The following is a 14338-nucleotide window of genomic DNA, read 5'->3' on the forward strand; positions in this document are numbered from 1 at the left end:
CAGACACCCACAGCTAAACACTAAACTGAAATATTGGAATCTGATGGGAGATGTCATTCTGTAAATATGTTTTTCATACTGGTTAATGAATAAGGCATTGTTGGCCAATAGGAAAGCAAGATAGGTGGGACTAGGGGGACAAGGAGGAAAGAGGAAGTAGTAAGGAGGAGTCAAGATGGAGAGTCTGGAGAGAGCTGGACGCCAGCCGGCTCTCCGAGGGTAAGAGGAGACCACATGGAAATACATAGATTAGCAGAAATGGGTTAATACTTAAGACAGAGCTAGCCGATAAGAAACTAGTACCTGGTTAACAGCATTATATCAAATACAGAGTCTCAGTGTGTTATTTGGGGCTGGCATGGTGGCGCGACCAGACCAGTGCTGGAGGAAAAACCTAACTCCTTACAGGAATCCAGTTGCAGACAGGGAGGAGTGATGAGCAAAGGGGTCAAGACCAGGCTGGAGAAACTCACAGAAACAGCTGACCTGAACAAGAGGGAACTCATGGACTCCAGTCTGATAGCTAGGAAACCAGCATGGAACTGACCCAGACTCCCTGAATGTGGTGTTATTTGGGAGGACAAGGCAGTCTATGGGACCTCTGGTGGTGGATCCTTAGTATATGAATGGACTTTGGGAGCCCATTCCACATAGAGGGATACACTCTCAGCCTAGACACATGGGGGACGGCCTAGGCCATGCTCCGAATGATATGACAGACTTTGAAGAATCCCCAATGGAAGGCCTTACCTTCCAGAAAGGGGATGGGGGTTGTTTAGTAGTGGGAGCAGGGGAGGACAGGAGGGTATGGGAACTGGGATTGACATGTAAAACAAACTTGCTTCAAATTTAAATAAAAACATTATAAAAAAATAAAATAAAGATAGTTAGAAGGAAGACATCAGGAGAGATGTAAAGAGAAATATCAGGAAGGAGGTAAGGGTAGAAATGAAGAAAACATCTTGAAGGTGTGTGTGCATGTGTGCTTGAGTGTGTGTGTGTGTGTGTGTGTGTGTGTGTGTGCTTTTCCCCTTTTCACAAGCCACAAAGGATTAAGTTTTATTTCTTCAGTTAAAAAGTTAATTGATGTAGCCAAATTTGTTCATATATTATTGATGATTGATTGTTTCCTTTGAAACTAGAGTAGTTGCTTCAGACTTTAAACTGCAACACGAAAAGACTTCTAATCGGAAGACATTGTAGATTTTCATTATAGATGATGCCATAGCCCAGGTATTTCATGAACCTACCCACGGCTACACCCAAATAGTTGGTAAACTATAAAATCCAAGTCAGATTATCATGTATCATGACTGTATTTCAACAAACATTCATTGTTTTCACAGTTTTGTTTATGAAATCTATGAAGATAACAATGGAAAGTAAATGATTTCATTTACAAGTCATAGTTTCTGTTTTCACTACTGTAGAAAGACAGGAGAAAGGTGATGCCTCACACTTCTGTAGAATGGTGTACTGTTGACTTTAGAACAATGTTTTCTTTAGTTGACATCTGTAACGAATACGGTTTTTCGCCTGCTGCCCGGTCTTGTCCTGCTACCACGCCACTAGCCCCAAATAACACACAGAGACTCTGTATTAGATATTATGCTGTTGGCCAGTTACTAGTTTCTTATCGGCTAGCTCTGTCTTAATTATTAACCCATTTCTGCTGATCTATGTTTTTCTCTTACCAGGGAGCCGGCGGCATACTGCTCTCTCCAGACTCTCCATCTTGACTCCTCCTTACTACTTCCTATTTCCTCCTTGTCTCCTAGTCCCTCCTATCTTCCTTTCCTATTGGCCAACAGTGCTTTATTATTAACCAGTATGAGAAACTTACAGAATGACATCTCCCATCATCTCCTCTTTTCTGTCTAAATAAAAAGAAGGGTTTTAACCTTAACATAGCAAAATATATTATACAACAGTTATCAAGTAAGAATCACAGTTAACAATATTTAGTCCATTAACATTTAGCAAGATTTGAAGAAAATATTTCATCATCTATTCTATCTTTGTGTGTCTAAAGTCTAAGTAACTTATCTTTAATCCTAACTAATGAAAACTATAACCATAACTATCTGTCTTCAACTCCATCAAAGACCACAGAAGGATAGTATATAAACTCTAGAAATGACAGAAACAACTCACTGCCTTGTCACCCGAAGTTCTTTTGTAATCTTCCATCTTCAGCCCATAGGCCATAGTGTGTCTGGCAGACTCTTCAGCAAAGCAGGAAACTTTAAACTGTCGTCTTGTATTGGCAGTTTGTCAGTCACTTTTCTCTGTGTCCTGCAGACTGTCTGGCAGATTCTTCCATGAAGCAGGAACTCTGTAGCAATGTCCATCTTGTATCAGAAGTCACTTTCCTGTGAGTCCTGCATGTCCAGATTATACATCACAAAGTCAAACAGTCCAGACAAGAGGAGTATCTTGTCCAAATGGCTAGTCTTGCCATAATGGAAGTAAACTCCATAACGTGTTTCTTTAATGTCCATCTTCCTTTTTGACGCAGGTGGTGTTACCAGGAGCATTTATGTCTCATTGTCAAGTAAAACCCTAAACCATTTTAAATGCCATATTCTGTAGGTCTTTGAAAGGTTTGAAGAATGCCTATCCATCTCAAATACATCTCTGTGTATTTTGAAAAACCTAACTAATCTCTAAGCTTTGACTATCATAGGTAATTATCTATAATAGTACTACATTGTACATTACATTTCTAACTGAGCTCAATAAACACGATACCTAAACAAGAGGAGAAATATACATATCACAAAATTGACATTAAATTCTATCAATAAATGAAAATCCATTCCAATACAAAGTATCCATATCTATACCATAATTCCCTTTTTACCTTTAAAAAGAATATTGGTTGTGATCATTAACCATTTATAACCAAGTCCATTTAAATGAAAACAAACATTTATAAACAATATTTGGGAATTTGGGCGTCGTTCTTTCCAAACTACTTCCTGCTGACAGGGGGCGCTGTCATGGGGGAATCCTAAGAAATCCTGGTTGTAGTCTGTGAGGCTGCTTTGTCCAAGCTGTTTTGAATGTTGGATCACCAGCGACTCTGTTTCAGGGGGCCTGGCTTGATCAAACCACCTTTGTCTGGAAGGAATCCACAGCTTTTCATTTTCTGTGGAAACAAAAATAGAAATCCTTTTCCCCAGTAACTTGTCCTTGAACTTAAATGTTGGAGTCAAAGCATTTTTAAAATATATAAGTTGAATTAATCCAGCAACATTTCCTTTATCAATTGTTGTTATTTTCTCAGTAGTCAAAGAATGCAGAGACAATACAATAGCATACAGTAACCAGATTCTCTCTGAGCTTTTCATCTTTACGTGGCTTTATTATTACTCTGTTTCTTTTACTTTTTATTTTTTGAGACAGGGTTTCTCTGTGTAACTCTTATCTGTCCTGGAATTCACTCTGCATACCAGGTTTACTTTGAAATCACAGAGATCTGCTTGCCTCTGTCTCTCGAGTGCTGGGATTAAAGGCGTGTGCCACCACACCCAGCTCCCCTGTCTTTTTAAAACCATTTTTTTTTTCTTCTCCCAAGCCTACATATATTTTAAAACACACTGTAAACCTTTAGAGGTTTTTCTTAATATGAATCTGTCTTTACTGTAAATCTTTATCTTCGTCTGGCCATGAGTCTTTATCTGTTAAACAACATTGTTAAAATGAAAGTCTTTGTTGTTTCTGCCGCGGTTTATAAAAGTTGGAGGCGGCTATTTTACCGCCAGCACTGAGAGCTGCGCTCACTGCCTTTGTCTGTGCTGCCATCTAGCAAGCATGCTGCCAGCTTGGAGATGTGGTCACTGCCATTGCCAACTCTGATACACACCAATAAATTGTTAGCTGTGCTTTTTAAAAGCCTTGAGGTTTTCTTCCCCTATGCTGAGTCAGGAACCTTCCCTTAAAGGAGCCGCACAAATATCTGCTTGTCTCTTGCAAAGCAGAGTCCAACAGAGAAAAATGCTGATACCAAGAAACCTTACTTGTCTCTGTTCTTTTGTTTCTAAAATCCTTTTTTTTAAGCTTTTGTTAAATTTTAAGTATAAGTTCTTAGCCACGTTGGGCGCCATTTGTAACGAGTACAGTTTTTTCCGCCTGCTGCCCGGTCTTGTCCCGCCACCAAGCCAGCCCCAAATAACACACAGAGACTCTGTATTAGATATTATGCTGTTGGCCAGTTACTAGTTTCTTATCGGCTAGCTCTGTCTTAATTATTAACCCATTTCTGCTGATCTATGTTTTTCTCTTACCAGGGAGCCGGCGGCATACTGCTCTCTCCAGACTCTCCATCTTGACTCCTCCTTACTACTTCCTATTTCCTCCTTGTCTCCTAGTCCCTCCTATCTTCCTTTCCTATTGGCCAACAGTGCTTTATTATTAACCAGTATGAGAAACTTACAGAATGACATCTCCCATCAGACATCTGTGTGACACATGAGAATTCTGGTCCTGTTCCAAGTGGAACGGTTGCCAAGTTCCATATTATAAACATGTCCACTTCTAATCTAACTTCAAAAGCACAGACCATATGCTAAAATTGGATGAAAGGTATAGGGACTATGTCCAAGAAACAATTACAAATGATTATTCAAAATTACACATACAGTTAATCGTCAGTAAGAAAATAATTTATTCCTGGTTTTCACAGCCAGAAATTGCAGCAGAAAAATGTATTCCATTAGATGATTGAAATTATTATATTGTCAGAATCATGCTTTCAGATGTTATACCTGATACTCATTTTCATGTTTAGTACCAAATGGCTATATAATGTGATTTAGATTTCCCTGTGCTGACTTTTAAATTCAAATATAATAGTTTAAAACAACTGCACAGCTATATAGTCACCCCCATCCCAAAGTGTGAGAGTGCTGTTGTCCCAGGATATGCTTTTACAGTATGTTAAAGTACCTGGCCACAAAAGGCTAAGGCACAGGTGTCTTTTTCTGAACAGATGCATAGACTAGAGCATAGGAGCAAACTACTAACTCTACTAACTAGTATTGTGATTGTGTGTGGAATTATGAGTTAGAAAATTCATAACTTATTAATACATGCAATAAATCATCATTGATGTTAAAATCACGAGGCTGAAAAGAAATGGATCATCTTCCGTTGTTTCACTGCTGTCCACTTCAAAGTATTCATCTTCAATTATTATTACACTAGCACAAAATTTCTATTTTTGTGGCATGGTAGTGTGGGTAAATAACTCACCTTGGTTGAGAACATTGCTTAATTTAATACTCGCCTCCAGTTTGTTTATAAGGTCTAAGCAGGTTTTCTTTCTTTCTTTCTTTTTTTTTTCTTTTTGCTTTTTTGCTTTGGAGTATTTTCAACTTGTTACCTCTGCACAAAACTCACTTCAAAACTGAGTAATCCTTAAAGGTAATTAAAATAGGATTCTTATCCATCTGTCTTCTCATTGTTTAGTGTTCTTTGTATTTTACAGCATAAGCTCCTTTTATGATATTAATTATATATATATCTATGCATCTCTAAACATTTTAAGGCAGGCATTGAATCATAACAAATAAACTTCATTCACTTACATGTGATAAATGAAAATGGATTTATTTGAATCTAATAAAGCATCTAATGGTAGAAATATATAATGCAAAGGACAATGAAGATTTTTCTTTGACAGAAAAACTGAATTTGTGTTTGCATGAGTACTGAGCTAAAACAACCTTTCACTTTTAGTCTCTGATTTGCATCTATTCTCCATGAAAACAAAAAGATGATAAATATGAATTAGGAAGAAAATCTTTTTTAATCACTTGCATGTTGACTTTAGGAAAATATATAAGGAAAAGGGAACTTCAGTGAATAGAATGGATAGGTCTATGAAGAACATGTGGTCATCAGAACAAAGTAACATGTGGGATGCCCTGTCTGAACTCAACTGTCCAGATGCATTTGAAGTGTATAAGCACACTATTCTTTTTCTCCATCTCTAGTATTTATTAAATACTTATCATATATAGGACATTGTGCTGGGAGTCATGCCTATATTTTATATCTTAAGTACATCAAATTAATTTTGGTGATGTAGATGGGTAAATAGGATTCTCCACTCTAATTTATAATGATAAATCTGGCCTAGAAAGAGCTGGTGGTTAAGACAGTAATGGTCATGTTTAGAACCACAGTCAACTGATCCAGTGCAAGATAATTCAATATTTAAAAGTATTTTTGTGGGAGAATGGACTACTTAATATGGCGGTGTTAGAAGTGAGAAAGGAAGGCAGGAAGAGAAGGGTCAGAGAGAGGTCACTGAGAATATCACCTCTTATTAAGTCAAGAAAGCTCATGGCATATGTATGTAGGTGTGTGCGAGTACAGACATTATAGGATATTGAAAAGGAAACACATTATTTCAAAGAGGCACATTTTTTATTTTACTTTTGTGAATTCTGTATTAGTTAAATGTTATGATACTAAAGTAATGCATCCTTTCCTGGGATTATTAAGGCTACTTTTCTCAGCATCACTAAATAGTGCTCAGAATCATACCTATATTTTATTTAGTGGTTTGTAGTTCTCAAATTGAAGTGGCAATGCTACCTGAGAGCACCATCCAGGAACTTTACCAGAACACAGTTTCTTGAACTCCAGTGTAGACCTACTGACTGAGAATGGACATCTCACCCTTGGGAGCTGAGATATGGAAAATTATGATATGTTCTCTGTGTTATTTTTTTCTTCCTTCAACTAAATTGGAGAGTAAGTTACACAGTATCATGTCTGTCCTACTTTTGTGCTTCAGTAGATTCTACTTGAGTCTTATTTTGGTGTCTGAAAGTGATCTTAATCATAGCCAGATACACTCAAGGTAATCTCACACCATAAGTCTTAATATTATGTCCCACATTGCAGATCACACCTACTCTGGGTTTTATACACTCTATCAAGTTAGGAGAATGAGTTTGTTCCTGGAAAAGAATAAGATTTTTTTTCTCATATTTCTTTGATTTCCACAAGGGATCAAATGCCCACTCAAGCATTTGCCTATGGTTACTTCCTACTGTTTACAGAGTGGGATAACTTCTAAGCTAGTTAGTGAAGTCAGGGGCTGAGTAACTGGCTAGGCTATGAACACCAGATGTTTTTAAGGGCTAGAGTGGAGAGGAGAGTGAAGCAGAGAAGGGCAGGATGGAAGTACATAGCACTTACTTCTGCTTCTTAGTTTACCAGTACTTTCCATCCTAGATTTGAGCGGAGCAGGCAACTGGGTTCCAGTATGTCATAAGTGTTCTAATGAGGGGGTCACAGGAGGCAGCTATGCTTCACAGAGTGGTTCCTGTTTCTGTTCCAAGGTTCCTGTTCTGGGCTCACTGTTCTGAGTAAATGCAGCAGGTCACATGGAATCACTTGCTAGTATTCAGGACTCTTTGTTAAAACTTTCAAATGTTGAATTCTGATTTAGATCATTTCTTATGACTTCCTATATATTGCCAATGCCTTAAATTCTGTCTTCTTATTATCTCAAGCTGAGTAACTCTACTACACCCAGAATACTTCAGAAGTTACTAGTTCTAGCTCTACATTCTAAATCATTCTACCTAATTCTGCTGCAGATACTTTTTGAAAATCTGACTCTGTTGTGAAATACATAATATCATCAGAAAATAATACAAGTAAGGAAGCCCTTCTTTAAAGCAATTGCACCTTTGAGTATAAGCTCCCATCATGCAAGGCAACCAGAGAAGATTCGTACATCACATGCATGCAAGTGGAAAACACAAGGCTGGAAAATCTGTCATTTGCTTTTATCTCTGTTCTCAGCTTTTTAATTCTTTTCTTTTCTATTTCTCCATGGACACACAGTCAGTGTTATTATCCACTTCATTTATGTGCTTCAGTAGAGATAACTTCCACACCTGTCTTACTTTTCACCCAAGCTCCAAGTCCATATCATTAACAACTACTGAACTGAAATGTCTCTGAACTTCCAAGATATATTGACACCATTGCCACCTTCAAAGGGATACACCTAACCTCACTTGGTGTGTTCTACATCAATTGAAAGCATTATGCAGTTTCCAAAGCTAATAGTCTTTGAATTAGCTGAAATCAATCTCCTTTTCAACAAGATAATATACATGATTATTGCTGTCATCAACCTATTCTCCATGGTCATTATGCAATATTGGAAAATATTAAAACATCACAATAAATATTCACATTTATGTGCCAATGCTATTAAAATAATAGACAAATATAGATACCAATTTTATTCTGATTCTGCAATAGTTATAACTTTCATTCATAGTCATCTTACAATACAAATGCTTTATTTCATTACCCATTAAAAAGGCCTTGGTATACTGCAATATCACAATAGCTTCCTAGTAGGTCCTAAATCTCTGCAAATCCTTCCCATCTGTCATTAGTATCATTTCCTGTAAACTGTCCCTTCAATGTGACTTCACAAGGAATACTAATTGTCTGACTTCTGGAGGGAAGGAACTGAGTATACTTTATGTGTCTAACCAATAATATACATTTAATGTCAGTGAACAAACAAATAAATTCTATACAATGTGTGGAAGAATTATAGCTGGAAATCATCATCAAGATGCTAGAGGAAAGGTGAGAAATATGAAATCTGTGAACAGCAATGCATTGAAGATACACAGTTGTGCAAAGACCTAAAGATCTGGAAGTGGGCTGTAAAGGTGGCTCAGTGATTAAGAGCACTGGCTGCTCTTCCCGAAGACCTAGGTTAAATGTTAAATTCCCAGCATACACAGAAGCTCACAGCCATCTCTAATTCAGTCCCAGGAGATCCATACTTTCATGTATGTGATTTACAAGCATATATGCAGGGAGAGCACCCCTATAAAAAAGTAAATAAATGACATTTAAAGACATTTGGAAGATACATTTATTTCCATGTACTTGCTTGCTGTGGGAAGAAAAAAATTGATTCTAATTTCAAAGCTGACCATACTGCTATTCTATACGTCTCTCAAAAACTATTTAGAAATTTCTCATTGCTAAATTCAAGTCAATTCCCACATGTAATTTCAAGAACATCTCTTTTAAGCACATTGTGGATAGTGATCATTAATAAATTAAAGATCTTTTATTTTGATGACACAAAGATATAATAATATTTTATATTCATTGGGATAAAGCCCTTTGAGTTTAGAGTCACATAATAAAAACAAATGTTACCCAGAAAATTTTCCCAAGTAACACAAAATATTAGAGTAAAAAAGAAACCCCAGCAAGACGGCCTCATCAATTGGTGGTTAATTTGTGAGGGCTTGGAATTTTCCATTCCATTCTCTCTTTCTGTTTAATTTTGCAAAAGCCTGTTAATGATGAAATTTTACATTGTTTCAGGTTTTCCCCCAAACATTATCCTATACAACGGGATAATTCATATATTAGTTTCTGACCTGTAAATGCCTACAGTATGAATTACCTATAACCTGTATTAAATGCTAACCATCTCACATGCTCCTAGATTTTTAAGTCACCTTGATGCTGCTTGAATGTTTCTATATGGCCCCCGTCATAAAGCAAGCTGAGATGAGTTTTCTGAAATTGGTCTAAAGAGACAAAGAACAATGTATGACTCAAGAAAGATTATATATAACATTATATATTTTCAAGTTATATACTTGAACAGAACATTATTAAAAAAACAATGTGGCTCAAATAAATAAGATGTATTATTTAAATAAATGAGTCTAGAATGTACATTATTCCTATCCTTTGTTCTAGGTACATTCTTTTGTAATTGTGCTTATTTTGTAGTCATCCTATTTTCCTGATTTTTAATTGAATCATATTTTGTACTTCTAAATAGTTATATTTGCCAACAACTAATTTACTTTCTATGGTACAAATTAGGCCTTTCTGGGATGGTGTCAACTGCGAACAATAGTTCTTTTGATGCTCAGACTGATGACAATGTGGAGCATCACACTCTTACTTTCATTTACTTTCAATTTAATGGGAACCTCAAACCTAAATTAACTGAACAAAGCAAAGAAAGTGAAAATAAAACCTCTCATTCTGCTAAGTTTTCAATGGAGACAAACTATAGATTCAGAGTGGTGCAATAGATATTCATATACATGACTTGATGCACGTGGCACATACTTGACCAAATGAAGATGCAAAGTGAAAAGTAGGATGTATCAATTATGGATAAAACGTTATATGAGAGATGTGTTTACCAAATGCATTTTAGAGGTTTTAAAGTCAGGAGAAACTTTTGCATGTATAGTTCATGCTTGTAGATGTGCACACGTGCTCATGGGATGATGTATGCTTGTGCACATGGAAGCCAGAATTTGACTTTGTGTCTCCTACATCACTCTCTGCTTCATTTTCTGTGGTGGAGCCTTTCGTTGGGTCTAGAGCTCATCCACTAAGCTATCCACCTTATCCATGGTTTCCTCCCAGATTATCTTTTCCTCCTGCACTACACCCTTCTGGCTTTCATGTGAGTGGCAGGGATTCAAACCCTGCCCTCACATTTTTTATGCATTAAGTGCTTATCCACTGATCCATCACTTTGGCCCCTGAGAAATATTTGTAAAAAATTATCATCTAAATCCCTCATTATATGTTCTTTTTTTTTTTTTTTTTTTACAAACTATTTTTGGTTTCTTATTTTCATAGTCAACATTATGTGTTATTTGAAGCTAGGAGAGGAGGTACAGGTTCAAACCTCACCTTTGCCAATAACAGGGACAAGAACTTGGTATAAATCACTTTGTCTACCTCAGTTTCATTATCTAAAACATGAAGGAGAAAAAAAATTAACTGCTCAAGAATAGCTATAATAATTAAGTTGCTAATTTCTGCAAAACTTTAAAAGGGTTATCGGTGCTGTGAACAGTAGAAACTATCACTTTTCTTATTTCAGCTTGGACTCATCATCACATTTTCAGCCCCTCAAATAACCTACCAAGATAGTTTTTAACAAAGTACTTCTACCATAAAAGAAATTCTGGTGCCAGACATTACGGGAATACATCCTTTGAAATATTTTCATTCTATATATCCTCTGTAAATCATTGATATCTATTGCTGTAGTATTGATATCTAGTAATGTAGTGGACATAGAACAGGTATTACTGATGTGCTGGGAGCAAACTGAAGAAAAGCAGTACCTCAATATATGAAGCAGGATGCTATTGGGTTTATGGTTAGAGGATGAGTGATGTATAGTTTATTTTAAAGATTTATTAAATGAGAAAAGCTTTTCAATACTAAGTATAATATCAGAAAAATAATTTATGCTGTGCCGAAGCATATAAGCACTAACATGTAAAGCAACAAGTTTTACATATGGTAGTGACATGAAGTTGCTTTTTATCCTTAGTGATGTTTTGAGCAATCATCAAGATTTAGGGACTTGAACTTGCTTCTGTATAACAGTGTGTCCTGTATAGCTTTGTTCAAGGGCATCTCCTGGATAAAGGAATAGCATGTGAACAGTGACGGCAGAACATTTTAAATTTAAAATGTGACTATAAGTTCTAAAGAGAAGAGTGTACATGAATGAAGAAATCTAGAGTATGATGATAAAAAACTCAACAATATACTATTTGTAAAAAATTATTTAATATTCATTTGTTAATCAAAAAGTTAATTTGGTATATGATTTTTGTAACATTCTATGTATATAAAAGCTAATAAGTTGATTTGGTTATAATTTCATCACATTTTAAAAATATTCTAGATCCAAACTGAGACTGTAATTTTTTAAACATAATCCCACAATAATCATGAGTTTAGTTAATGTAAAACAATGATTCTGCTTTAAACCCCTTAGCTAAAGGCACATTAAGGAACAACAGATATTCATAAAACAAAATATCCATGGAGCAATAGTGACACAAAGACAGTTATTGAGTAAAGTGAAACTGAATGCACCCAAAGTTCAGCCCTTGTCTGTATTAATTCACAAGCAAAGACTGATGTATATCCAAACTTTAACACACCACTGAACGGTAGTCTTGCTATGCCATTAGAGTGGAAGGATATACACATATCAGGATAAAGATCTTCTGTGCTATTATGCCACCTGCCAAGGGCCACTTAGGAATCTCGTTCACTTCCTTGTGTTTCTGTTTAGAAACTAAAGCCCTATGTAGAGGGAGAAGTGTATTGCCAAAGTTTAGTATTGAAATAGTTCTAAGTAAAATCTTTCTACCAAAATTAGAAAGGGAAGTAAAAGAGAAATATATAATGTCTGAAATTATATCCACCAAACCTGGGCAATATTTAGTGAAAGCTAATGGATATATTTTTTGAAATATTGTATGTTTTATCAGTCTTAATAGTATGAAGTTTCTCAGTGGGGATATTTTGGAAAACTATATACATATTCAGACATAAGGGTGTTTCCAGAGGAAGACATTAGAAGGGAGATAATCAAAGAAAAGAGGCTGAGGAGAATGAATCTGCCTTGCAAAAGGCTAAATTACCCATCAGGTACATGGAATAAAGTATCCTCCACTCCCCACTCCCCCAAAAGAGCCCAGTGACAATTTACAAGGATATTTTTTACAAGCTAACCATATTTTCAGAGATAATGGAAGTTGTTGAATTAAGTGCCAGTAAATTTTGTAGATGAACTTCTGGTCTGATTATAAGGAAATATATATATATATATATATATATATATATATATATATATTAGTCACAGTTTCTATGAAGAGGAAAAAGGTTGTTCTCAGCATTCTATTTTTATATTATTACTAGTGTGGTTGGTCTCAAGGTCATCAGGCTTATATTTATGACATAATGAGACAAATATCACAAAACTGGCAATTTCTTCAATTACAATGTGGTAGAAGGTTTAAAGCTACTTTTTTAATGATCTGAAATTGAGTATCTATTCTGCATTCTTATTAATAAACTACTATTCCTCTGTAGGTACCAGCATATTTCTGCATTTTAGAATGAGAGAATGAACAAAAGGGTAAGGCAATTATTAACACTTCCAATCCAGATAGGAAGTGACCAGGCACAGAATGCTGGACTAAACCACGGGCTCTGTGGTAAAATCCAGCCTACAGCATCCAGTGCCATCTTGAATTTCTGTGAATTGTAGTCTTATCTAAATGGATGCTCTTTGTAAAATTATTTTAAATATATAATATTGGGATCCTTTCCCCACCTACCTCCTCTTCCACAGCTTTTTCTTCCTCAATGCCCAAATGGTACTCACCCTGGTTCCTTTCTTTTGCTTTCATTATCACAGGCCAACCAGGAGACTAAAATGGCACAAAGCAATTAAAACTGGCCCTGCTGAAGTCCATCAGAACTGATTCTCCTCTTCTTCTAACTTTATCTACTATAATTATTTAATCCCAGATTTCTCCATTGTCTGGCAAAATTCAATTAAACTTTTCCTGGTTGATTGCTAGTTAGGGAGTAAAACTTTTCTTCAAGTCTAATAGGGCAGGTATTGAACCAATTGAGACAGAAAGCTAATGTCATACAGAAATATTATAATTTAGAGCCATCGTTTATTAGTTATGTGGCTAGGAACATTATCTCTAAGTCTATCTCAACTGAAAACTCAATAATTTATAAATAACAGTGGCAATGCTATCATAAACACGTGATGGAATATGTTTGTAAGGCATGATCTGGTTATAGTCATGTGCTCAAGCAATGCTAGGTATTCCATTCCATAGTCTCCCCTATCAGGATTCTTCTAAGAAAAATTTCAAAAGCACAGATATTGATGTTTGATAGTATCAACTGAATATTTAATTTTAAAAACAATAATATAGTATTCTGCTTAGCAATCTTGGAAATATTAAATAAGACATTTGAAGCAAGGCATTGGTGGCACATGCCTTCAATCCCAGCACCTGGGAGGCAAAGGCAGGCAGACTCTGTGAGTTCAAGGCCAACATGTTCTACAAAGCAAGTTTTAGGACAGCCAGGATTATTATACAGAGAAACATTGTCTCAAAATATCAAAATATTCTTCCCACACTTTCTTTTTGTTTCTTGGATTCTACATGTTATACATAAAACAAATCCATGTTAAAGTTTTTTCAATAAACAGGAAGCTTTTATTCCTTAAAAAAAAAAAAAGACAAATGGCATTTTATGACCTAAATATAACTATCAAGTTAAGGTATGGAAATGTTTCCATCCAGCCTGGCTATATGATAATGAGAGACTAGGCCTGGTTCTCACTGCCACTGTCCAGCCCTCATGAAAGAAGATGTCTCAAACCACATTCAAACTACCTTAAAAAAAAGTGAACAATTTTCAGACAAAACATTTCTGCATTTGGCATGCCAAC

The sequence above is a fragment of the Phodopus roborovskii genome, unplaced genomic scaffold (assembly GCF_943737965.1).
Source record: "Phodopus roborovskii unplaced genomic scaffold, PHOROB, whole genome shotgun sequence".
NCBI classification, from domain to species: domain Eukaryota; kingdom Metazoa; phylum Chordata; class Mammalia; order Rodentia; family Cricetidae; genus Phodopus; species Phodopus roborovskii.